The sequence below is a fragment of the Musca autumnalis genome, unplaced genomic scaffold (genome assembly GCF_047663935.1).
Source record: "Musca autumnalis isolate F117 unplaced genomic scaffold, ASM4766393v1 scaffold_5, whole genome shotgun sequence".
In the NCBI taxonomy this organism is placed as follows: Eukaryota; Metazoa; Arthropoda; class Insecta; order Diptera; family Muscidae; genus Musca; species Musca autumnalis.
Window position 1 is genome coordinate 102,137,999 of NW_027412088.1, and position 25,520 is coordinate 102,163,518.

At 34.9% G+C, this 25,520-nt stretch overlaps 1 protein-coding gene across 1 annotated transcript in view; it reads left to right on the plus strand.

Moving 5' to 3' along the window:
• The first annotated feature begins 8,530 nt into the window (after positions 1-8,530).
• tor (tyrosine protein kinase receptor torso) overlaps positions 8,531-25,520 on the plus strand; it is a 533,285-nt gene continuing 516,295 nt past the window's right edge. The window contains exon 1 of the mRNA XM_073992792.1: positions 8,531-9,088. The gene's annotated coding sequence lies outside the window, so the exon portion shown is untranslated. The remainder of the gene's footprint in view (positions 9,089-25,520) is intronic.

A 25,520-nucleotide genomic window follows, 5' to 3' on the forward strand; every position in this document is an offset into this window, starting at 1 on the left:
AACTTGTCGTACACATACATAGGTAAACATTTCAAAAATTACTTCCTTATATTCAGCATATATCCTAACCCCAATTCACTTTTCCAGCTTTATCTGTTCCCCTGAATCCCATTATCTATATATATAAAAGAGCTTAGTGAGTGAGTGAGTCAGTGAGTGACAGACATATCATCACCCAAACGAAATCGCTTAAGGGGTACTTTACACTATATGTAAATGTCATATGACATGAAATTTTCCATCGTTATATATTCGCTAATATGTGTAATATTGGAGATTTTCCTTACGCCATTTACTCTGTGCGTCCACACCAGCAAAAATGCAAAAAACTACGTCTCCACATTGCCTCCGTGAGTAAATATGGAATGTTTTTATTTCGTGTCATATGACATTGATAGATAGTGTAAACGACCTCTAAGCTAGAAAGCTGAAATTTTGACTGTGGGTTGCTGTCGGTGTGTAGGGGTGAGATAAGGCTGGGTTTTTGGGAATTCGAACTGGAAGGGTACGAAAAGTACTAAAAGGTACTAAATATGGTACCCTTTGTATTAGGCAAACGGGAAGAGCTAGAATTCTGAAATTTGGAATGAGGGTCACTGATGGAGAGTTAGAAAGATGTACCAAAGGGTGTACGAAATGTACTAAAAGTTACTAAATTTTGTACCAATTGTATATTTTTAACGCATACAGCTAGAATCTTGAAATTTGGTATTCGAATCAAAGTTGGGAAGTAGTTTCAATGTAAGGAAATTGTTTTGGAAAGTCGTACTTATGCGTACGAAAAGTACTAAATGGTACTAAATTTAGTAAAATTTGGATTTGGGTAAACGGATAGACCTAGAAACATGAAATTTGGAATTAAGATTACAGTTGAAGTGTAGGATTGAAATATAATGGTGGTTTTGGAAATTCGTACTTATGCGTACAAAAAGTACTAAATGGTACTAAATTTGGTACAATTTGGATTTGGATGAACGGATAGAGCTGAAAACCTGAAATTTGGAATAATGATTACTGGTGAAGTTAGGATTGAGATATGGAGGTGGTTTTGGAAATTCCTACGAAAAATACTAAATGGTACTAAATTTGGTACCATTTGGATTTGGATGTACGGATAGAGCTGGAAACCTGAAATTCGGAATTAAGATTATTGTTGGATTGGAGGATAGAGTTATGGAGGTGGCTTTGGATTATGGTACTTATATGTACGAAAAGTACTAAAATTGGTACAATTTGGATTTGAGTGAACGGATAGAGCTGGAAACCTGAAATGTGGATTTAAGATTACTGTTAAAGTGTAGGATTGAGATATGGAGGTGGTTTAAATGGTACTAAATTTGGTACAATTTGGATTTGGGTGAACGGATAGAGCTGAAAACCTGACATTTGGAATAATGATTACTGGTGAAGTTAGGATTGAGATATGGAGGTGGTTGTGGAAATTCCTACGAAAAATACTAAATGGTACTAAATTTGGATTCTGGTGAACAGAAAGGGCTAGAAAAGTGAAATTTGGAATAGTGATAATTGTTGGAGTATGTGAAATTCGAGTATTGGAAATTTGTACCAATGTACACGAAGACTTCTAAATGGTACTAAATTTGGTACAATTTGGATTTTAGAGAACGGATGGTGCTGGCATTTGAAATTCATATTATTGTTGGAGTATAGGATTGAGGTAGTATTGGAAATTTTTACTGAAGTGTACGAAAATGACCAAATAGTACTAAATTTGGTACAAATTGGATTAGGGTGAACGGATAGGGCTAGAATCCTGAAATTTGGAGTATGATTACTGTTGGAATTGAGTTATGGAGACAACTTTGGAAATTCGTACTTATGTGTACGAAAAGTACTAAATTGTACTAAATTTAGTACAATTTGGATTTGGTCGAACGGATAGAGATGGAATTATGAAATTTGGAAATAAGATTACCTTTGGAATATAGGATTGAGGTAGATTTGGAAACACGTACTTATTGCGTACAAAAAGTACTAAATGGTACTAAATTTGGAAAACTTTAAATTAAGATTACTGATTGAGATTAAGATTACGGATTGAGATAGATTTATACGAAAAGTATAAAATGGTACTGAATTTGGTGTTGGGTATAGCAATGAAGCTGGAGTTATATAATTAATGTGCGAAGAGTTCTAGAGTGCAATACATTTGGTATTGGACTATTTGTCAGGTTCACTGCTAGAGGTGGTCGTACAATAAATATTCTAGAAGTATTAAGTAATACTAAATATTGAAGAGTGAACCGACAAATGAAATTTGTTATGAAAATCCGCATTTTCTACTGAATAGTGCACTATTGGTTTGATGTTAATGTGACGGAGGTTTTAAATATTGCTCTGAAATCAAAAAGTCAAACGTATCTCTCCAACAAAATTATTTTTTTATTCTGGACGTTTTAGTAAGTTAATTTGAAAACATAGATCAATGTGACTATTGTTTTACAAGAATATAACAAAAAGGTCTAAATTAAAATGTCTCAAAAATTAACTGTTATTTATATAGGGGCCATGTTAAAGCGCGCGCATTAAGTGACATTTATTGAATAAAGGTTTTCTACATGTTGATATCACAAATTCCGAAATTAGAGCAACTTCGGTTGGAAAATGTGGATAAAAAGTTCAAAAAACCCGTACCATGGACTGAAATTAAGAATGAGGGTCGCTGTTGATGTGATACCATAAGGTTTTTTTGGTACAAAGGTGTACAAACAGTACTTAAATGAATTTATAATATATAATTGTTCCATAAACATCCCAGAAGGACAAGGGAGACTTCTCTCATATCAATGCGTGCACTCCGATTCATATTAGCTCAGTGATATGGGACCTACTGTTTATCGCCGAGTCTGAACGGCGTGTCTTAAGACACCACTTGTAGAGAAGTTTTACATGACTGAAATACTCAGGAAATGTTGCTAACATTACTGAGGGGTATTTCCCACCGTTGAAAATTTATTGTTGCTTGGGCTGGGAATCGAACCGCAAACCTTCTGGGTGCAAGGTGTACATACAATCGATTAAAATAGGTATTATTAGTACATCAAAATGTCCTTTTCCGCATACGAAGTAGCGGGCATTTTGCTAGTAGTACTATAAATAAGTACGAATTTTCAAAACCTCCTCCCTAACTCCACTCTAAACACCAAATACCGAATTTCGAAATTCCAGTTCTACCCTTTACAAAATCACAAATTGTACAAAATTCTATACCATATAGCAAATACCAAAAGGTACCAAATTTTGTACCATTTAGCACTTTTCGTACACAATTTTCCGAAATGTACTTTCATATCTCAGCTCTATTCGTTCACCTAAACCCAATTTATTGATAATGTAGTTCCATTTAGCACTTTTCCATAAGTACGAATTTCCAAAACTACCTCAATCCTACACTCCAACAGTAATCTGTTCACGCAAATACAAATTGTAGCGAATTTCGTACCATTTAGTACTGCTTCGTGCACATTAGTACCTCCATATCTCGATTCTATATTCCAACAGTAATCTTAATTCCAAATTTCAGGATTCCAGCTCTTCAAATCCAAATCATACTAAACTTACTACCATTTAGGACTTTTCGATCTTTGGTACACCTTTCTTACTCTTCATCAGTGACCCCCATTCCAAATTTCAGGATTCCGGCCTTATTCGTTAACCCATATCCAAATTGTACTATTTAGTACTTTTCGTATACTTTTAATTCGAATTTCCAAAAACCTTTCCATTTTACTCTCCATCAGTGACCTTCATTCCAAATTTCAGGATTACAGCTCTATTCGTTCACCCAAACCCAAATTGTACTTAATTTAGTACTATTTATTACTTTTCGCACACTTATAGTTCGAATTCCAAAAACCTTTCATTTTTTCTCTTCATCAATGATTCTCATTTCAAATTTCAGGATTCCAGCTATATCCGTTCACCCAAATCCAAATTGTACTAAATTTAGTACCACTTAGTACTTTTCGTGCACTTATAGTTCGAATTTCTAAAAACCTTTCTTTGTTACTCTCCATCAGTGACCCTCATTACAAATTTCAGGATTCAAGATCAATCCGTTCACCCAAATCCAAATTGTACTAAATTTATTACCATTTAGTACTTTTCGTACCCTTATAGTTCGAATTTAGAAAAACCTTTCATTGTTACTCTTCATCAGTGACCCTCATTCCAAATGTCTGTATTCCAGCTCAATCCGTTCACGCAAATCAAAACTGTACTAAATTTAGTACCATTTAGTACTTTTCGTACCCTTATAGTTCGAATTTCCAAAAACCTTTGATTGTTACTCTTCATCAGTGACCCTCATTTCAAATGTTTGTATTCCAGTTCTATTCGTTCATCCAAATCTAAATTGTACTCTATTTAGTACATTTAGTACTTTTCCTATACTTTTAATTCGAATTTCCAAAAACCTTTCTTTTTTACTCTTCATCAGTGATCCTCATTCCATATTTCATGATTCCAGCTCTATTCGTTCACCCAAACCCAAATTGTACTTAATTTAGAACCATTTATTACTTTTCGCACACTTATAGTTCGAATTCCAAAAACCTTTCATTTTTACTCTTCATAAATGATTCTCATTCCAAATTTCCGGATTCCAGCTCTATCCGTTTACCCAAATCCAAATTGTACTAAATTTAGTACCATTTAGTAATTTTCGTGCACTTATATTTCAAATTTCTAAATACCTTTCTTTGTTACTCTCTATCAGTGACCCTCATTACAAATTTCAGGATTCAAGCTCAATCCGTTCACTCAAATCCAAATTGTACTAAATTTAGTACCATTTAGAACTTTTCGTGCACTTATAGTTCGAATTTCCAAAAACCTTTCTTTGTTACTATCCAGGAGTAACCCTAATTCCAAATTTCAGGATTCCAGCTCTATCCGTTCACCCAAATACAAATTGTACTAAATTTAGTACCATTTAGTACTTTTCGTACCCTTATAGTTCGAATTTAGTTAAACCTTTCATTGTTACTCTTCATCAGTGACCCTCATTCCAAATGTTTGTATTCCAGCTCTATCCGTTCACCCAAATCCAAATTGTACTATATTTAGTACCATTTAGTACTTTTCCTATACTTTTAATTCGAATTTCCAAAAACCTTTCTTTTTTACTCTCCATCAGTGGCCTTAATTCCAAATTTCAGGATTCCAGCTCTATTCGTTCACCCAAACCCAAATTGTACTAAATTTAGTACCATTTATTCCTTTTCGTCCACTTATAGTTCGAATTTAAAAAAAAACCTTTCTTTTTTACTCTCCATCAGTGACCTTAATTTCAAATTTCAGGATTCCAGCCCTATCCGTTCACACAAATCCAAATTGTACTAAATTTAGTACCATTTAGAACTTTTCGTGCACTTATAGTTCGAATTTCCAAAAACCTTTCTTTGTTACTCTCCACCAGTGACCCTAATTTCAAATTTCAGGATTCCAGCTCTATCAGTGCACCCCAATCCAAATTGTACTAAATTTAGTACTTTTCGTACTCTTATAGTTCGAATTTACAAAAACCTTTCAGTGTTACTCTTCATCAGTGACCCTCATTCCAAATGTCTGTATTCCAGCTCAATCCGTTCACCCAAATCCAAATTGTACTAAATTTAGTACCATTTAGTACTTTTCGTACTCTTATAGTTCAAATTTCCAAAAACCTTTCAATGTTACTCTTCATCATTGACCCTCATTCCAAATGTTTGTATTCCAGCTCTATCCGTTCACCCAAATCCAATTTGTACTAAATTTAGTACCATTTAGTACTTTTCGTGCACTTATAGTTCGAATTTCCAAAAACCTTTTTTGTTACTCTCCACAATTGACCCTAATTTCAAATTTCAGGATTCCAGCTCTTTCCGTTCACACAAATCCAAATTGTACTAAATTTAGTGTCATTTAGTACTTTTCGTACCCTTGTAGTTCGAATTTCCAAAAACGCTTTGGTACATCTTTCTAACTCTCCATCAGTGACCTTCATTCCAAATTTCAGAGTTCTAGCTCTACGCGTTCGCGTAATACAAAGGGTACCATATTTAGTACCTTTTAGTACTTTTCGTACCCTTCCAGTTCGAATTTCGAAAAATCCAGCCTTATCTCACCCCTACACACCAACAGCAACCCACACTAAAAATTTCAAGTTTCTTGCTTCAGCCGTTTCGTCTGGGCGTTGATGAATCAGTCAGTCAGTCAGTCAGTCACTCACCTCACTACTCTTTTATATATATAGATTGAAGACTAAATACCAAATTTCAGCCATTTTGGTGGAATATTGAAGACACAACCTTCAAAATACGAAAAATCGGGAGATACCTTTCCATGGGGGCTATATGAAGGTGTGGACCTATACCGACAAATTTAAAGGGGAAGTTTGAATATCCCCAACGAAGTCTAAATACCAAATTTCAGCCATTTCGGTGGATTATTGAGGCCACAATATGAAGGCATGGACCGATACCGACAAAGTTCTGGGGGAAAGTTTTATACCACCAACGTAGGCTAAGTACCAAATTTCAGCCATTTCGGCGTGATAAATAAGCTAAAACCTTCAAAATGCCGAAAATCGGAAGGTACCGTTCTATGGGGGCTATATGAAGGCGTGGACTGACAAAATTCTGGGGGAAAGTTTTATACTCCTAAAGAAGACTACGTTTCAAATTTCAGCCATTTTGGTAGGATAATGAAGCTAAAACCTTAAAAATACCAAAAATCGGGAGGTACCGTTCTATGGGGGCTATATCAAAACGTCGACCGATATATCCCATTTTCAATACCAACAATCATGCAAGTAATAACAACTTCTGTACCAAATGTTGACTCTCTATCTTTAAAATTGCGAGCTGTATCTTGATTTCAACAGACAGACGGACATGGTCAAATCGACATAGAATTTTATGCTGATCAATAATATATATACTTTATAGGGTCTCCGACGAATATTTCGATGTGTTACAAACTGAATGACAAATTTAATTATACTATAATAATTTTCTTAACATTTTTGTTGTTGTTTTATTTAGGAATTAATCTTAAAATCGTAAACGCGGAGTTATTTTTCGATTTTGAAAATTGATTAGCAATTATTGTACCAGCCGGATAATGAACTAACTAAATCTATGATCAAGTAACTACAGCTACGGAATTATACGAATGGACATCCGAGCCGAATAATCTACCAAATATTAAAGTAATATTTTCTCCATAAGATGATTACTTAAATACGAAGAAGGACTTGAATTCGAAATATTAAATGGCTGAACTTATCGCGGTAATACCAACTAATGCTGGTACACTAATTGCTAAACCATTCTTAAAATCGCAAGATGAAGACGTTTTTAAGATGTTTAAGATACATTCCTAAACAAATCAACAAAACAAATATTAATAAATGCAATTTTTTATACTTTTGGTAAAATAACACATTTTGCACTGTGGTATATGGAAATTTTTTTTGGACAAATTTTAAAAATTTAGAAAAAATAGTAAATATTTGAATCCCACCAAATAGGACTTAAAATTTTTGTAATTAATTGTAGTTTAAAATAAAAAAATTTCAAGAAAATCGAAGAGTACAATCATTGATAAAAATTGATTTTAAATATTAAAACGCGAAAATTGCATCTATGCCCACTGTGAAAACTTTTTCTATTATTTTTTAGATAGCTGATAAAAAAAATAAAAAAATACAAAAAAAAAATTTTCTATTTGGACCAATATTAAAGAAGTTATGAGTATTTCTTTGCATAGAGTTTTTACAGAGTTCGACTTTTTCAAGGCGTCATATCTCTAAAATGTTTTGCTGATGAGCAGCATCACCACAGCAAAAAAAAGAAATCAATACATCGTTTTGAAAAAGAGTCCGATTTCACTCAGAAATCCCCATATATATAGATTTAGTCTGAATTTTAGTTATAAGCATAAAAAACCTGAAATCGGGCGGTGCTGTTATATGTGGGCCAATATAGCCAAAATTTCAGCATCCTATCACAATTTTTCGGAGTGTTAGAGTGATTTCCACAGACGGACATGTAATTGTAATGCGTTGCAAACGAAAAAAAAAAAACAAACCTAATATATCCGCCACACTATGGTGTAGGGTATACAAATTGGCTAAGGGTATATCCTTTTATTTGTTTCATGAATGTTTTGGCCACAATCACAACTGTATTTTGTATTTACATCGGCCGAACATGTTAACCGAATATAAGTTCGGTTGTTGGCGCAGAATCAGTGAGAAAAAGGGTTGCTAACTGATTATGATATCAATGAATGAATTCAAAGATTAATTAATTTAAGACAGTTAACAATACAGTTAATTTTACATCTGACGTTTGCCATATAAATGATAACTTCTTTGTTCTCGTACTTATAATTCGTTTCTGCAAAGATTCTTGAAACTGGCGTTTTTTCACTCGTGGAAACTCTGCCACTGGCTTCATCATAAAGACATCAATCAACAACCCTTTACACTCCCATCGTTTACTATTGAATGAAATGTAAACAGAACATGAATGAATTTTAACCATTGACACACTGACTCGCTTTCATTCGGTACACGGATACGGAAGTGTGAAAACGTTTATAGCGGATACTACATGCATATGTATTTTGCGAAAGCTACAAGTGTTTTAAACAAAGTGTTATTGCGACAAAGGAAAAAAATGGCGCGAAATAATTAAAAAAATATTTTTTTTCATTATAAAGTTAATAAAATGTTTATATGAAAGTGATGAGTGAAAACAAAACATAACATTACTATACGGATTTGCTGCATCGGAATTTATGACATTTAGTTGTTTGTTTAATTGTAAATCACGTCGATGTCGCCACCAACACGTGTCCGATAAAGTGTTTCAAATATTACACACCTTCACATACATATGTATGCATGTTAAAGTGTTGCGAATGTTAATGTCATGTCAAAAACAAAAATTTATTATATGATTTATGACATATTTGTTGCAGAATAACAAAACATTGTTCTACAGAAAATATATTTGTTAGAAAATGTGAAAATTACGCCTACGAATTGGATTAAATAAATGCGAGCAAATACTGCCGGGTATGTTTGTTTAAGATTATACCAAACTGGTGTACAAAGTTCTAATCTTTGGAATTAATTTTAATCTTATGGTGGGATAAAATTGTGACTTTTATAAACAGTAAATTAAGGCAAATTTTTGTTGAGTTGTTTAGAAGTTATGATGCACAGAAGCCGATTAAATCGATCGGAAAAAATTTACTGAAAAATTTACTGAGACTGAACAAACAGTTGTATTTTGTTGTAAAATATACATAAAAAGTAAGAAAGAATCAGAAAAAAAGCATTAAAATAGTGGACCTAAATGTATTATGAACAGATCCCTAAATCTAAATTTCATGGTAAATTTGTGGGCGTATGTGGGCTTAATTATTCCATTGACAGACGCAATCAAAACCATTGACACGCCCAAAAAACATAATCCTATACTGCGAGGGTTTTTTTTTTACCATTCTGACCTTTATCAAGAGAAGTATGGAGAATTAATAAACTATAGTTCGAAAGGGTATGAAGTAGTGGCATAAAAAAATTGGGACATTTCGGTCCCCATATCTCAGGATGTATGCTCTTCCACTAGAATTAAAATTTCAACACGTTTCTAGAAAATCTGGATTAAAGCGCAAAAGTGTTAAACGGAGGAGCAACGACATAGTCCATCTTGGAACTAGAAATTGTACCGTTGCAAGGACAACCTTCTGCAAAAAAATTAAAAAGTTCCGAGATGGAGTGGAACGATATAGTCCATATTCGAACATGATCTATGTCTGGAAGAAATATTATGGTGTGCAAAGTTTGGACCAAATCGATTACTCCATACGAAGGGTTACTCGAAGGAGAGGACCGATAATGGACCATTTTCGAAAGTTTGGACCAGACAGATAGACGGACGGTTAAAACGACTCCAAATTGTCTAAAAAATTATCCTAGACTGAAATAATTTTATGTTACTCCCTTCAAGTAACTTGTAGACTATTGGTTATTCATATTATAGTGGAAATTTCATTTTGTTCAAACTGACACTTGAATACTTTCAGAAAAAATTTAATGTACTTTTAAAGCACTTGAATTTCTTACTGCCACGGAAATTTTCTCGGTGGTGGAGTTTAAAGATTTTGTGCAAGTGAACATGTGTGAGTGTATTGGTATTTTTCAAACTGCCATTTGAATGTGTAAACGGGGGGTAAGAGTGTGAGGTGTTGCAAAAAAGTCAAAATTACTTCGATGCATTTTAAGAAAAACAACATTTCATGTTGCGATTCGTTGCGATAAATGAAACACAATTTTTCAGGCTACATCAAATTTAGATATGCATATGGTAAATTTCAAATTTCCTTTTCAATACCATTGACAAAAAAAAAAATTAAAATTTTTTTGCGAGCACATCCGCGATTTTTGGTACTTAAGTTATGAAAAAAATTGTGGTTTCAAATATGTTCGCGTTCACAAAATTGGATGCTGCACCCAAAAGTTATAGGGGTTTTGTTCCCTTATAAAGAAAAAATATTTAAAAATTCCCTTTGGGTTTTAATAAGAAAATATATGTATAAATCGTTAACAGAATGTTATATCTATCCGCTTATGTTAAAACATTTCTAAATTTGTTTTTATTTTCGCGGAAAATCAATAAATAATGAAAAAATCTTAGAGTAAATTTAATTTATTCTAACTCAGAATCCATATAAATCTGAAAAAAATAAATTTAAAATCTCTACAGCATCTAGACAACGCATAGAAATATGTTAGACCAAAATTATAAAGATTGGGTTCATAAGATGAATATTACAGCAACAACAAAAGACAAAAACTTATTGTGGAAATATTATTTCAAAAATATATTTGTTGGTTTAATACGAAAAATTGAAGAGACATTTTTAGGAGTTATTCCACTATTTCGCTAAATTTCCATACAAAACCTGAAGTATCTTGCTAAAACTTCTTCAAGGATAATAGTTTATCATCTGGCAAGTATATTTGCTTAGTGTGATAAGCAAACGAATTAAGAAGTACAGAGTAATATTGAAATCACAACCAAAGAAAAAACACAAAAGTTAAAAAGCGTGTAATTCGCGAATCCGTTTAAATCTGTTGAGGTGCATGTGCTTTTCGGATACAGGGAGTCCATGTCTATCAACGTGCATGGATTTTCCCATGTTTCATTCAGCGGCCAAAGTGTGCCATCAGTTGCATCTTACTATTCAAAAAACATTCAAGTGGGCAAAAATTACGCGATGTGCATATGATTATAAGGTGCATCCGATTTCAATGGCCGCCTATTAAAAATACGTCAATATATGTAAATGATTTTTAATTAATTCTCTTTCGAGTTGAGCTGTAAGGCCTTTAGAGATACATTGAAAAATTAGGAGTCTACCGAAGTCCCACGCATCCAACCATTACACTACGTTTCACGGGTGGTAAAGCCGATCTTCAGGTGTATTAGGATGTTGTTGTTGTGGCAGACGAAGGCAAAACTTGGAAACTAGTATATATATCGCACTTCATTAGATAAATGTATATGCGAAATTATGCCGGTTAATCGAAACTCCAAACTTTTTCCTATAGTCCTGCTTGGTAATCCCATTTTCAATGTTCACAAATACTATGGTAAGTTTTATTCCTACATCATTAGTAATTGCTCTTCTATATCAGAAGATTTTATTTTTGATTTGATCATCAATTATTGTCTACTAAAGTTTTGACAAGTTGATGGTGGCTTAGAACGCTAAGACGCCGGCAACCTTGACACTCAGTTGTCAGAGACCCAGGTTCGAATCCCAGCCTGGCTCATGCTGAAATTATTTTTTATTTTTGCCTTATTAAGGCGAAGGCCATTTATAGTGATATTTAATGGTATGAGACTGATAGACTTTGCAGCTGCAAAAAAACATGGTAGTTAGCAGTACCAGATTTAATCATCTCGATATTCATAAGGGCACCTGGCTGTCTCCAGATCAGAAAACAAGAAACCAAATTGATCATGTTGTGATAGATGGAAGACATTCATCGAGCGTGTTGGATGTACGATCGTTCCGAGGCGCAAATATTGATTCGGACCACTACCTTGTTGCAGCAAAGGTACGCACCCGCTTAAACGTAGCAAACAAAGTACGAACAGACACAACACGAAAGTTAGACATCGGTAAGCTGCAATCACAACAGATAGCCACAGCATATTCCACTCAACTAGCCCAATTGCTTAATCAAAGCCCTCCTCATCCCGATAACATATCAGCGCAATGGCAAAGCATTGCCCACTCCATGCAAACAGCCGCAAAATCCATACTTGGATACCAGAGACCTCCACCAAGGAATCCATGGTATGATGAGGAGTGTCGTGCTGCCACAGAAGAGAAAAATGCGGCATATAAGGCTACTTTACAATCCGTAGCAACGCGTAGCGCACGAGAGAGATACAGGAACCTGAGTATCCTGTGCCCCGTCCACAAGAAGGGAGATAAGACTGTATGCTCTAACTATAGGGGCATAAGTCTACTCCCTATTGCCTACAAGATCGTGTCAGGGATATTGTGCGAACGACTAAAGCCAATGGTCAACGAGATTATTGGACCATACCAATGCGGCTTTAGACCTGGCAAGTCCACCATTGACGAGATATTTACCCTGCGGCAAATCCTGGAGAAGACCCAAGAGATGCAGATCGACACCTACCACCTTTTTGTCGATTATAAAGCAGCCTTCGACAGTCCGCTGCGCTCAAAGGTATTCCAAGCCATGTCTGAATTTGGTATTCCCGCAAAGCTCATCCGGCTTTGTAAAATGACTTTAACTGACACGAGGTCCTCAGTTAAAATAGGAAAGAACCTCTCCGAAGAGTTTGGTACCAAAAGAGGTTTCAGACAAGGAGACAGCCTTTCGTGTGACCTCTTCAACATCCTGCTAGAAAAGGTTATACGAGAGGCAAACGTCAAAAGAAGTGGCACAATATACACCAATAGTCACATGTTACTTGCTTATGCTGATGATATAGACATCATGGGTCGATCAGTAAAAGAAGTAACTGATACCTTTATAAAGGTCAAAGGAGAATCTGCTAAAGTGGGTCTGGCGGTAAACGGTGAGAAGACCAAGTTGATGGTGTCGACGCGCAATGCGTCCATTGAGCTCGGACCGACTGTGGAAGTTGGTTCCTATAATATTGAGGTAGTAAAAGACTTCGTCTACCTCGGCACCTCCGTCAACACAACAAACGACATCAGTTGTGAAATAAAAAGAAGAATTGTATTGGCCAACAGATGCTACTTTGGATTAAGTAAGCAGTTTAAAAACAAAGCCACATCTCGTCAAACAAAAATAACGCTCTACAAAACACTGATACTACCCGTGCTGATGTATGGCTCCGAAGCCTGGGTACTTGCGCAAGCAGACATGGCAGTGCTTGGTGTGTTTGAGAGAAAAATTCTTCGAAAGATCTACGGACCAATCTGCGTTGACGGTGAATATCGACGTCGCATGAACCACGAGCTGTATCTGCTATACAACGACATCAATATTGTTAAACGTATCGAGAAGCAGCGATTGCGTTGGCTAGGCCATATCAAAAGAATGAGCGATGATGAACCCGCTAAAAAGGCGTATGAATACATGCCACATGGCGGTGCACGCAGAATTGGCAGGCCAAGGAATAGATGGCGCAAACAAGTGGATGATGAGATGAAAAGGCGCGGTATTCCAGAGTGCAAAGCAACAAATAGAGAGGAATGGAGATCTCTTCTTAGTTCGGCCTATAGAACAAATGTTCTGTAATGGGCCAGCTAAGTAAGTAAGTAAGTAATTGATGATCAAATCAAAAATAAAATCTTCTGATATAGAAGAGCAATTACTAATGATGTAGGAATAAAACTTACCATAGTATTTGTGAACATTGAAAATGGGATTACCAAGCAGGACTATAGGAAAAAGTTTGGAGTTTCGATTAACTGGCATAATTTCGCATATACATTTATCTAATGAAGTGCGATATATATACTAGTTTCCAAGCTTTGCCTTCGTCTGCCACAACAACAACATCCTAATACACCTGAAGATCGGCTTTACCACCCGTGAAACGTAGTGTAATGGTTGGATGCGTGGGACTTCGGTAGACTCCTAATTTTTCAATGTATCTCTAAAGGCCTTACAGCTCAACTCGAAAGAGAACTAATTAAATATCACTATAAATGATTTTGGACAGATTCGTCAAGAACTGCGGATGTGCCACCACATTCTATTTTGGGATAAATAGGGATATTACTCCCGAATCTTTGTAATTTGTAACACTTCTTGTTGGCAAATATTATAATCGCGTATAAAGGATTACATTTATGTAAAAATAATCAAAGAAAATCGCGGTTCAATTCGCGGAATTGTCAAAATATATTTTTGCAGAATTTCCTACCTTCAAGGTATCTATATCCGGCGTTTTAGTGGATGGATTCGAACGCGAAAGGTCTTATTAGACCCGGCACGTAAAAAAACTAAAATCACGTGGGGTTCAGGGGGACCTGTACGACAGTTGTAAATTTTAAAGTCAAAAAATAGGTTTTTCCAGAAAATTTAGGCACCAAATTTTGGCCTTTGGACTTCTATTACTAGGAAGCTGTACGGAGCACACTCATGAGATATACATCGAACGACGTGGAATTGCGAGTTCTACAATCCTGTAACTAGTTTGAAAATATTATACAGTTGCACCCTCTAATTATAAGAAAATTTCGAAAAACACTGAAATCAAAACTTCAAAATGTCAGCATCGATTTTAGTGGGATGTAGTGTATATATCGAAAAGTCATGCACTAGAACCACGTTTCCCAAGGGGTATTCTTTAGTTCTTTCTTTGAGCACAGGTTTGAATTTTGCGTGGTTTGGCCAGAAATCAAGAAAGAACACAAAAAAACTTGTTTACTTCAACACATTTTTCCCATTTTTTTATATTACCACCAACGCAGCTTCCGCGAAAATTATTTTTTATGGTCCATATTATGAGATCTTGGCTAAAACACTTCAATTAATATAAATATATCCATATTTTATAAAATATGTTAACAGTTCGCGACTTATTAAATGGTGAACCTCAACTTCAACGATTGTAAAACTTTTTTGAATATTACCATATGTATTTGATATTAGACTGGTTCAAACTTAAGTTTAGGAAACACAATTTTGAACCGATTTGCCTGAAAATTTTGAATTTTTATTTTGACTGTCCAGAGAATTTCTTAGCCAAAAATTGTCAACATTGGTTCACGTTCAAATATAGCTCACATATAAGCGTATCCCACAATTTAAGATGATTGAACAATTTTAGCAATTTTTTTAAAACGATTCGGATGTAATTTTACGTTTGTATTTCTTAGAAGTTATGACCCCTTAGTGCCAAAAATGTTCAACATAGGTCAAAGTTATAGTTTGAACTCCATACAATGGGATCACCCTGTTTAACGTATTTTAACGGTTTTGTAGACATTCGGGTTGAAAATAATTCCTTTTTAATATTCGTGACAGTAAGTATTAATAAAACTAAAACAGCAAAATTGGGCCGAAAATGTAGATTAAAACTTCAAAATACCTGAAATCGTTTTTTACCACTGCACTATAGACCCAATGGCAGGTTTCTGAGGCAAAAAGTCTATTTTTGAAGTCATATATTTGTATAAAATAGTAACATGATTAGATTCTTAACACTTTGAGCCACTTAGAAACAAAATCATTTCAACCTGGCAACGCTTCATGACCACATACCGGGCTGTCAAAGATATTGCATCTTACATTGTAAAATTTTATAAAAATTTATCAAACGAAGAACAAATTTGTTTCGCTCGACAATTAAAAAACGCTAATATAATAAACAGTTTTTTAATGGATAACACGTGTAAAGGTATGTAAATTAATATTCTGATTAAGAATTAAAAGAAGTTAGATTTGGTAAGGAATATTTGATGTAGACTTGTGGTGTATTTTGTGTGTAGTTTATATTGTAGTTTATATGGTTTTTGGAATAGAACTCTCGGTATTGCGACGTATTGGCGAAACTATATATATATGTGGTAGAAGGTAATAGTGAGTACTATATGTGTAGAAAATTTTATCCCCGTATGGATCCGTAAATTGATAGAAAAATACTTACAGATAGCGTGACACTTAACAATTTGGATAATTTTAAGTATTGGGCTGGGAGTGGGACTTGTCAATATGACACAAGTCTCTTAATTTAGTAATTTGGGCTACAAACACCTACTAAATTTAAAAATCTTGACATGTAATTATAAAGTATTCAAAAATTGAACGCGATCGCGGTATTCTACTTCCAAATCATCAATTAATGATGGAGGTCCAATTACTGCTGTATTGTATCCCAATACGTCAAATGATCTCTGAGATTTCGCGTTTGGCTAAAACCCGTTTTGGGGGAACCCCACCCCCTCCATTTTTCGGTATAAAAACTACCTTACGATCTATTCTAAGACCTAAAGAATCTACAGTCAAAATTTTATCAAATTCGGTCCAGCCATTTCGGAGGGTTTATATTTCAAACATCATGGCATACCTGAATAATTTTCTATATATATGTAGATATTTATACCTGAAACGATCAGAACCAAATTTTCTGGACGTGATTCTTAATTGATCAGGATGTACCATATCAAATTTTAAAGTCATCGGATGGAAATTGTGACCTTAGCGCGGCTTAAATATAAAATCGGATAAAATCGGTTAAAACATATATACGAAAGCTATATCTATATCTAAACCGATTCCTTCCAAATTTTACAGATATATTTTTATGCTCACTATAAACATCAGTACGAAATTAGAAAGGTCTAGCAGCTTCCAGTGACTTGTTGCCTCAAAAACCTGTCATTGGGACCATAGTGCACTGGAAACCCCAAATACTAAGTAATAGCTAAGTAGGTCGGAAAATTTCACAATTCAAAAGAGAACTTCGAATTTAACAGGCTTATCAGACATGTTTGAGGAATATTCACTGATGCACACAAGAAAGTTAAATATTCACGTTGTCATTGGAGAGGATGAATCTCAGTGGATGGTTGTCCTTGTTGCGGCAGTAGTTCTATAAGCATAGACAAATAAAGGTATAGACAAAGGAAGATTTCATTTTGTTTCCTAACAAGTGTTGCAAAAGAGCTTTTTGCTCGTTCAGATTTTGTGTTTGCGAGGTCAAGTCACTCGATTTTGAAAACAAATAATGTATTTTTCTACCAAATGAATTGGATATTTTATCGCCGAACAAATGTTTGCAATTCTGTTAGTTTTGTTGACATTTTATGTTTGAGTACTGAAGTCACTATCAATTAATTTTTTGCTCCTTAAGGCTTTAAGCTTAAACAGGGTTTTAAATAATGACTGCTCATAAATGTGGTTTCTGTAAAAAATCAGTCCTAACAGGCAGCCAGTGTAAATACAACCCTAAAATTTCATGAAAACGGAGTAGATACCATAAAAGAACCCAAAGAACAATTCAGCAAAAGTGTAGGAGAGTTTATTAATTTACTACCACAAACAGGGTTTCGGAGTCGAGGTATTTTTGGCTCGACTCCGACTCCAGACGATTTTTTTTCACGACTCCGGCTCCTACTCCGACTCCGGGTCGACTCCGAAGGTGAATTCCTATACCAATAAAAATGAATAAAATATGCACAAATGTTTAACTTTTTCCTATATTTTGGCCTATTTAGGCTAATGGGGGTATAAAATCCATATTCATATTCTGGACGGAATTCTTCCGCGTCAGAAAATCTTTAAACTTTCAAAATATGTGAAAATGAAGGGGCAATTTTTTCCGAGAAAACTTTTGGCATATTTTTTTTCATCTGAAAGAGAAAAATGTTACGAAGTTTTGAGGCCGTCTACGAAAACCTGCTTTTATTAAAGTATTTTTAGGTGCCAACTCTAGCTCGAAAACTAATAAACCAATTGTCTTATATTTTTGTGGCCCATTTCGATTTATATGCTGCATACAAAATAAAATTATTTGTTCCCATCCAACGTTAATACTAAGGCAATATTGTTCCGATCGACTTAAAAATTACCACATATACTATGCTATTTATACTTTCTACTTTTTTCGAAATTTATAAGCCCCTTACCCCTTAAACTAAAATTCAGCGCTCACATTTTGAACTTTGGTGTGGAGTGGATAATTTTATTGAAATATTTGAGATATATTGTGTACACCACCCAGCACGTAGGCAGATGCATGATTTCTTGAACTCATTTTTGTGTATGCTATTGTTACGGAATTAGATTTAACTAATCTCCGTGTAGACGTTGTTTTATTCCCCGATACGATTTGTACCAAATAAAACAGGGTTCCAAATTGAATGTTATATTTCTATAACGTGGAAAAAATTTTGCCCGGAGTCGGAGTCGAGTTATTTTTTTCGACTCAGACTCCGACTCCAGCAAAATTGCTCGACTCCGACTCCGAAACCCTGACCACAAATGACATACATATCATTTGTTTCTCACTAATTTTCTTCAATTGTGAGAATCGTAACGAAATACATAAAATTGAGCGAAATACATAAAATTGGGCAAGACCGACAAGACCGGCTAGACCAAAACCTGGATATTCTGGATTTGGATAGTTAATGAACATCGGGAGGACAGTTCTGTGTAGGCTGTATAAAACGTTGACATGTACCGATAAATTTCTGCAGGAAAGTTTTGTAACTTCAGCAAAGACTAAATACGAAATTTCAGTTATTCCGGTTGAATAATGTGGCTAAAACTTTCAAAATACCGAAAACACTGTGCGACAACAAAAAAATGACGAGGAAAATCGAGTAGATTATGAAAGTAGAGCTAAAAATATGAGACACGTGTATCGGCGTTTTAAAAGTTTACGTCGGAAAGTAACCAAAATAGGCGGGGCAAGTTCCGCCCATTTTTAATTTTTTCGAAATATTCGAGTTAAGATATCTTTGAATCCTTGCATTTCAGGTATATAGTGTCTTTGGCAATTTTACAGAAGAGTATGTGGGCAATATTTTTGTTAAAAATTTTAACCCTCATGCGGTTCATCAAAGGGGTCTTTTTTGTCCTTTTTTCAAAAATCTTTCAAAAACTCCTTAAAAATGTGATTGTATCAAATCCAAATATTCTACAAAATTGTTCGCCATAAAATTTTACTATAGGTCTCAGAATACACCAAATCTGTAACTCTTGTCTAATCGCCAGGAATCTCTAAAAATGAAAAACACGTTTTAGGGTTAAAGTCGGACTTCATCTGAGTTTATTTAAAATTGTCCCACAAAACATAATTTTAGAGAGATGATGTCAGAGACAAAAATATTCTTCGTCAAATTTCACTATGGGTCACCAAAGAAATGAAATGTCTATTTACATTTTATAGCATGAAAATATCAGTATCAATTTTGCTGAAAAAACATGAAAATATTTCCCAATTTTTTTGATGAAAAATTTTTCCTTCTTTTTTCGAGTTGATACATGGAAGTAATATAAAACTTGGTTATAGGTTAAAAGTGTCAAAAGATGAAAAATTCTACACAAAATTTCACTATGAGTTTCAAAATAAACCATAAATCTATGTACACTATTTCCTTAAAAAAATTAGATTATACCCCCAAGGAAGTCTAAATACCAAATTTCAGTCATACCGGTGATATATTGAGGCTACAAATTTCAAAATATCGAAACCGATAGGTACGGTTCTATGGGGGCTATATGAAGACGTAGGCCTACACAGATAAATTTCAGGTGAGGATTTTATACCCCCATGGAAGTCTAAATACCAAATTTCAGTCATACCGGTGGTATATTGAGGCCACAAGTTTCAAAATATCGAAAATCGTTTCGGTGGGATATTGAGTACACAACCTTCAGAATAGTATGAAGGCGTTGACCTATACCGACAAATTTCAGGTGGGAAGTTTTATACCTTCAAGGAAGACTAAGTACGAAATTTCAGCCATTTCGGTGGGATATTTACGCCACAACCTTAAAAATACAAAAAATCGGGAGATACTGTACTATCACGGTGTGCCTTAACCAAATTTAAATGGAAAGAGCTTACACCTGGGAAGTTTCTGCGGGTTCTGAAACTGCAATGTTCATAGATGAGAAAAATCAAACAACTAGAAAAGTCGCCGGAGGGGGTTTTAAATAAATCGCGGTCAAAATACACACTTTGAGGGGTTTTTTAGGTTTTCACGATTTTGCTTGAAAACCGTACGTCCTATGGAAATGGGACTAAAAAACGGTATAGCAGTGAAAATTCTCTACAAAATTGACCTTTATGATATTTTCGTAGGTTTTACCGTTTTTGAGATATAGAACTTCAAATTGGGACAATGCACTGACTGTATCGTCTCTTTATAAAACAATATCATACACGTGCGCCATAACAAACTTTAAATGTAAACCGCTTATACCTAGGAATTTTTTGCGGATTCTGAAACAGCTATTTTTGTAGATGACAAAAATCCAAAAACAAGAAAAAATCGCTGCAGAGATTTTTAAATAAGTAGCGGTCAAAGTTTACATTTTTAGGGTTTTCTTGGGTTTTCACGATTTCGCTTGAGAACGGTAAGTCCTATCGAAATGGGGCTAAAGAAAATATTATAGCTGTAAAAATTCTCTAGAGGATTGACCATTATGATTTGTTCGTAGGGTTTACCATTTTTGAGATATTGAAGTTTAGGTTACATTTTTAGGTTTTCTTGTTAGATTTTCACGAGTTTGCTTTGGAAAGGCAAGTCTTATCGAAATAGGACCCGAGAAACTCTTATAGCTGTGAAAATTCTCTACAAGATTGACTTTTGTAATTTTCCTAGGTTGTACCAATCTTGAGATATATAAGTTTATGTTGGGAAATTGTAGTCATGGCATTGTTTTGTAAGGAGGCGATACAGTCAGTGCATGTTCCAGTTTGAACTTCTATATCTCAAAAACGGTAAAACCTACTAAAATATCATGAAGGTCAATTTTGTACAGAATTTTCACTGCCATTTCCATAGAACTTGCGGTTTTCAACCAAAATCGTTAAAACTTAAAAATCTCCTAAAAGTGTGAACTTTGACCGTGATTTATTTAAGAAGCCCTCCGGCAATTTCTTTAGTTTTTTGATTTTTCTCATCTATGAACATTGCAGTTTCAGAATCCGCAAAAACTTCCCAGGTGTAAGCTCCTTCCATTTAAATTTGGTTAAGGCGCACCGTGCTATGGAGGCTATATGAAGACGTGGACCTTTACCGACAAATTTCAGGTTGAAAGGTTTGTACCCCCCACTAAAACTAAATACCAAATTTCAGCTATTTCGGTGGGATATTGAGGACACAACCTTCACAATAATATGAAGACGTTGACCTATACCGACAAATTTCAGGTGGAAAGTTTTATAACTTCAACGAAGACTAAGTACCAAATTTCAGTCATTTGGGTGGGATATTGAGGCCACAACCTTCAAAAAACAAAAAATCGGGAGATACTGTTCTATGGGGGCTATTTGAAGACGTGAGCATATACCGACAAATTTCAGGTGGAAAGTTTTGTACCTCCAACAAAGTTTAAAGATTAAATACCAAATTTCAGCCATTTAGGTTATAATGACGCTAAAACCTTGAAAATATCGAAAATCGGGAGGTATCGTTCTATGGGGGCTATATCAGAGCGTGATACCTATAAATTTCTGGGGGAAAGTTTTGTAACGCAAAAAATGAATAAATACCAAATTTCAGCCTTTTCGGTGTGATACCAAGGCCAAAACCTTCGAAATACCGAAAATGGGGACTTACAGTTCTATGGGGCTATATCAAAACGTGGACCGATACCGACAAATTTCTGGAAGAAAGTTTTGTAGCCCAAAGGAGGACTAAATACCAAATTTCAGCAATTTTGCTAGGATAATATAGTTAAAACCTTCAAAATACGGGAGATACCGTTCTATGGGGACTATACCAAAACGTGGACCTACATAGCCCGTTTTCAATACCAAAAGTCCTACGTACATACAAAAAATTTCATCCACCTACTTCAATCCGTTCGGACTCTAGAGTGATTTGCACAGACGGACAGACGGACGGACATGGCTATATTGATACAGAATTGCACGCTGTTCAAGAATATTTAGTTTGTAGGGTCAAAAATTGTTATTTCGAGTAGTTACAAACGGAATGACAAACTTGATATACCCCCCATAGTATGGTGAGGGTATAAAAAAATTGTCAACGAGTTTTCCAAAGAAATACATTCGATTCAAGATAAGATACTTTCTCGGAACGGACATCTACTGGAATTTTCATATGATTTTTTAACTTTGAGAGAGAGAGAGAGAGAGAGAGAGAGATAGCGGAATTCACCCACCTCTTTATCCTTTCTTTCCCTCGGGCCCATTAGTATAAGTTTTCGGTAGTTAAATGTTGGACGATATCGGGCACATAGCGTTTTTTTATTCTTACAACGTTGCTTTAAGAAAATTGTTAATGAAAATTTTCAACGTCTGGCACAGGAGCATTATTATTGACCGAAGGGGAGGCAAAGCAATTGTGTGAAAAATTGTTTGTTGACAGTGCGATAGATCCGCTCCAGTATAAAATATGAATGAAAAACTGAAAATACACTGGTGTGGAAAATTACGCCAGAATTAAACACTCCATACATACATATGTATGTATGTATGTTTATACATAACTCATAACAGTGAAAAATGAAGTATTCCAGGAACAATACGGCCGATGGACACACTGAATGATAAATGAAATCGGTGTGCGTTTCAAGGGCAGGAAACAGAATAAATAGTTATGTACATTGGGGTTATGACTTTTTTACAACCTCATATTCCTGTATCATATTTTGATGATATTTTACCTTAGATAAGGTGATCCGATAAAAAATCTTCCGCACAAAATCATTTCAAATTTTTTTTTATAAGCATTTTTGCACTTTTTTTGGAGTCATGTAAGCATACACTAGCGGTCATCTGAATAGGTTTGAATTTTTTTCTTTTTATATGCTAAGGTATCTTCTGATGTGTTCGTATTACAGATCCATACTATTTAGTTTTTGAGAGTCCTATCCTATGCCAACATTCCCAAGAAAAAACTTGACGGTGTTACCATATTTTCGGAAAATATCCCAATTATAATAAAACATGTACAAAAAAGTGTCAAATTTTTGCGATCATCAGAATAGGTTTGAATCAAATAAAATTGAAAAATTGTACTACCCATGCAAATATTGCGCAATTTTTGGGTTTAGTTTAGTAAAATGGAACATTCTGATAAATCCTACAACAAATTTGACACCCTTTATTAGGAACGTGGGTTCAATTCTCAACATGGAAAAGTTACCAAGAACTTTCAGATAAAATCAAGAAATATTCCGAAAATATGGCAACACCGTCAAGTTTTTTCTTGGGAATATTGGCATAGGATAGGACTCTCAAAAACTAAATAGTATGGATCTGTAATACGAACACATCAGAAGATACCTTAACATATAAAAAGAAAAAAATCCAAACCTATTCAGATGACCGTTAGTGTATATAAATAATTGAACACAATCTTAAATCTTCTATATGTAACACTAAAAGGATTATCAAACACCAAAGAAAGTTAAATATTCAAGTTGTAATTGGTGAGGATGAATCTCTGTGAGAGGTTGGTTGTGCTCGTTACGGCAGGAGTTGTATAAGTCTTGCATAAGAGAGCTACTTGAAAATTTTCTAGCCTAATAATGAAAATGCGAATATTTATTATCAAAAGTATTCTTCAGCATGATTTATGTACATCTGCATGCGCTCAAACCAATTGTTGAAGCACTTTTTCCACTCCGAATGAGATAACTTCAAAACATGGTTTTTGAAAGTTTCACCAGCATCTTCAGTCGAAGAAAATCGTTGACCACTGTCAAGTCATTGGGTGCCAATTCGGGGCTGTATAGCCATGTCCCAGCAATTGCTGTTTTGTTTCGGGCTCATACGTCATTGTGACCATATTTTTAAACGTCTTTTGAAGCACTGCGATCGCATTTTTATACCCTCCACCATACCATGGGTAATATACCATTCCATTGATAACTACTCGAAATAATAATTTTAGATCCTACAAACTATATATAATCTTGATCAGCGTGGAATTCTATATCGATATAGGCATGTCCGTCCTTCTTTGGAAATCACTCTAGTGTCCGAACGGATTGAAGTAGGTGGATGAAATTTTGGTAAAATCTATTGTATGTATGTAGGACTTATGGTATTGAAAACGGGCTATGTAGGTCCACGTTTTGGTATAGCCCCCATACAAAGTGACGCGTGACGCGTCGTCTTTTGTAAGGAATTTTTAAGATATTTGTCCCATTTTACCACTGTAATGTTTGTAATTTTGTATTTTGTGTCTCCAGATGCTAAAAAACATTTCTTCCAAAAATTGTTTATATAGGTCCACGTATAACGCCCCATATGTAGTACGCGTCACTTTATGATATTTTGAATTTATTAGTCCCATTTGACCACCGAATCGGATGTAATTTTGTTTTTGTGTTTTCAAAGTCTAAAAAACATTTCTACAAAAAAAAATTTTTATATTTGTCCAGGTTTTGATATAGCCACCATAGTATCTCCCGATTTTCGGTATTTTGAAATGTATCGGTATAGGTCCTTCAGAAATGTATCGGTATAGGTCCACGTTTTGATATACCCCCCATAGAACAGTACATCCTAATTTTCGGTATTTTGAAATTTTTAGCATCATTATCAGACCGAAATTTTTGAAATTTGGAATTTACTCTTGTGTGGGACTAGAAAACTTTCTACTAAAAATTTGTCGTTATCTGTTCACGTTTTGATATAGCTCTCATAGAACGGTAACTCCCGATTTTCGGTATTGTGAAGGTTTTAGCCTTATCATAACACGGAAATGATTGAAATTTGGCATAAAGTCTTGGTTAGGGGTACAAAACTTTCCACCTGAAATTTGTCGGTATAGGTCCACGTCTTCATTTAGTCCCCATAGACCGGTACGTCCGGATTTTCGGTATTTTGAAGGTCCTGTACTAAAATGGGTTTAATTTGGTATGTAGTCTTCGTTGGGAGTATGAAGCATTCGACCGGAAATTTGTCGGTATAGGTCCAAGCTTTCATAGAACGGTACCTCCCGATTTTCGGTAATTTGAAGGTTGAGGCCTCAATTCCCCACCGAAATGGCTGATATTTGGTATTATTAAATCGTTGACCACGCATTCATTTTAAGGGGTATATAACATTCCACCTGGAATTTGAACATGACTTCGCCTTCATATAGCCCCCGTAGAACGGTACCTGCCGATTTTCGGTATTTTAAAGGTTGGCTGAAATTTGGTGGACGATTAAAGCTGGAAGTTTAAAACTTTCCACCTGAAATTTTTCGGTATAGGTCGACGTCCTCAGATAGCTCCATAGAACGGTACATCCCGATTTCTGGTTTGTGGCCTCACATAG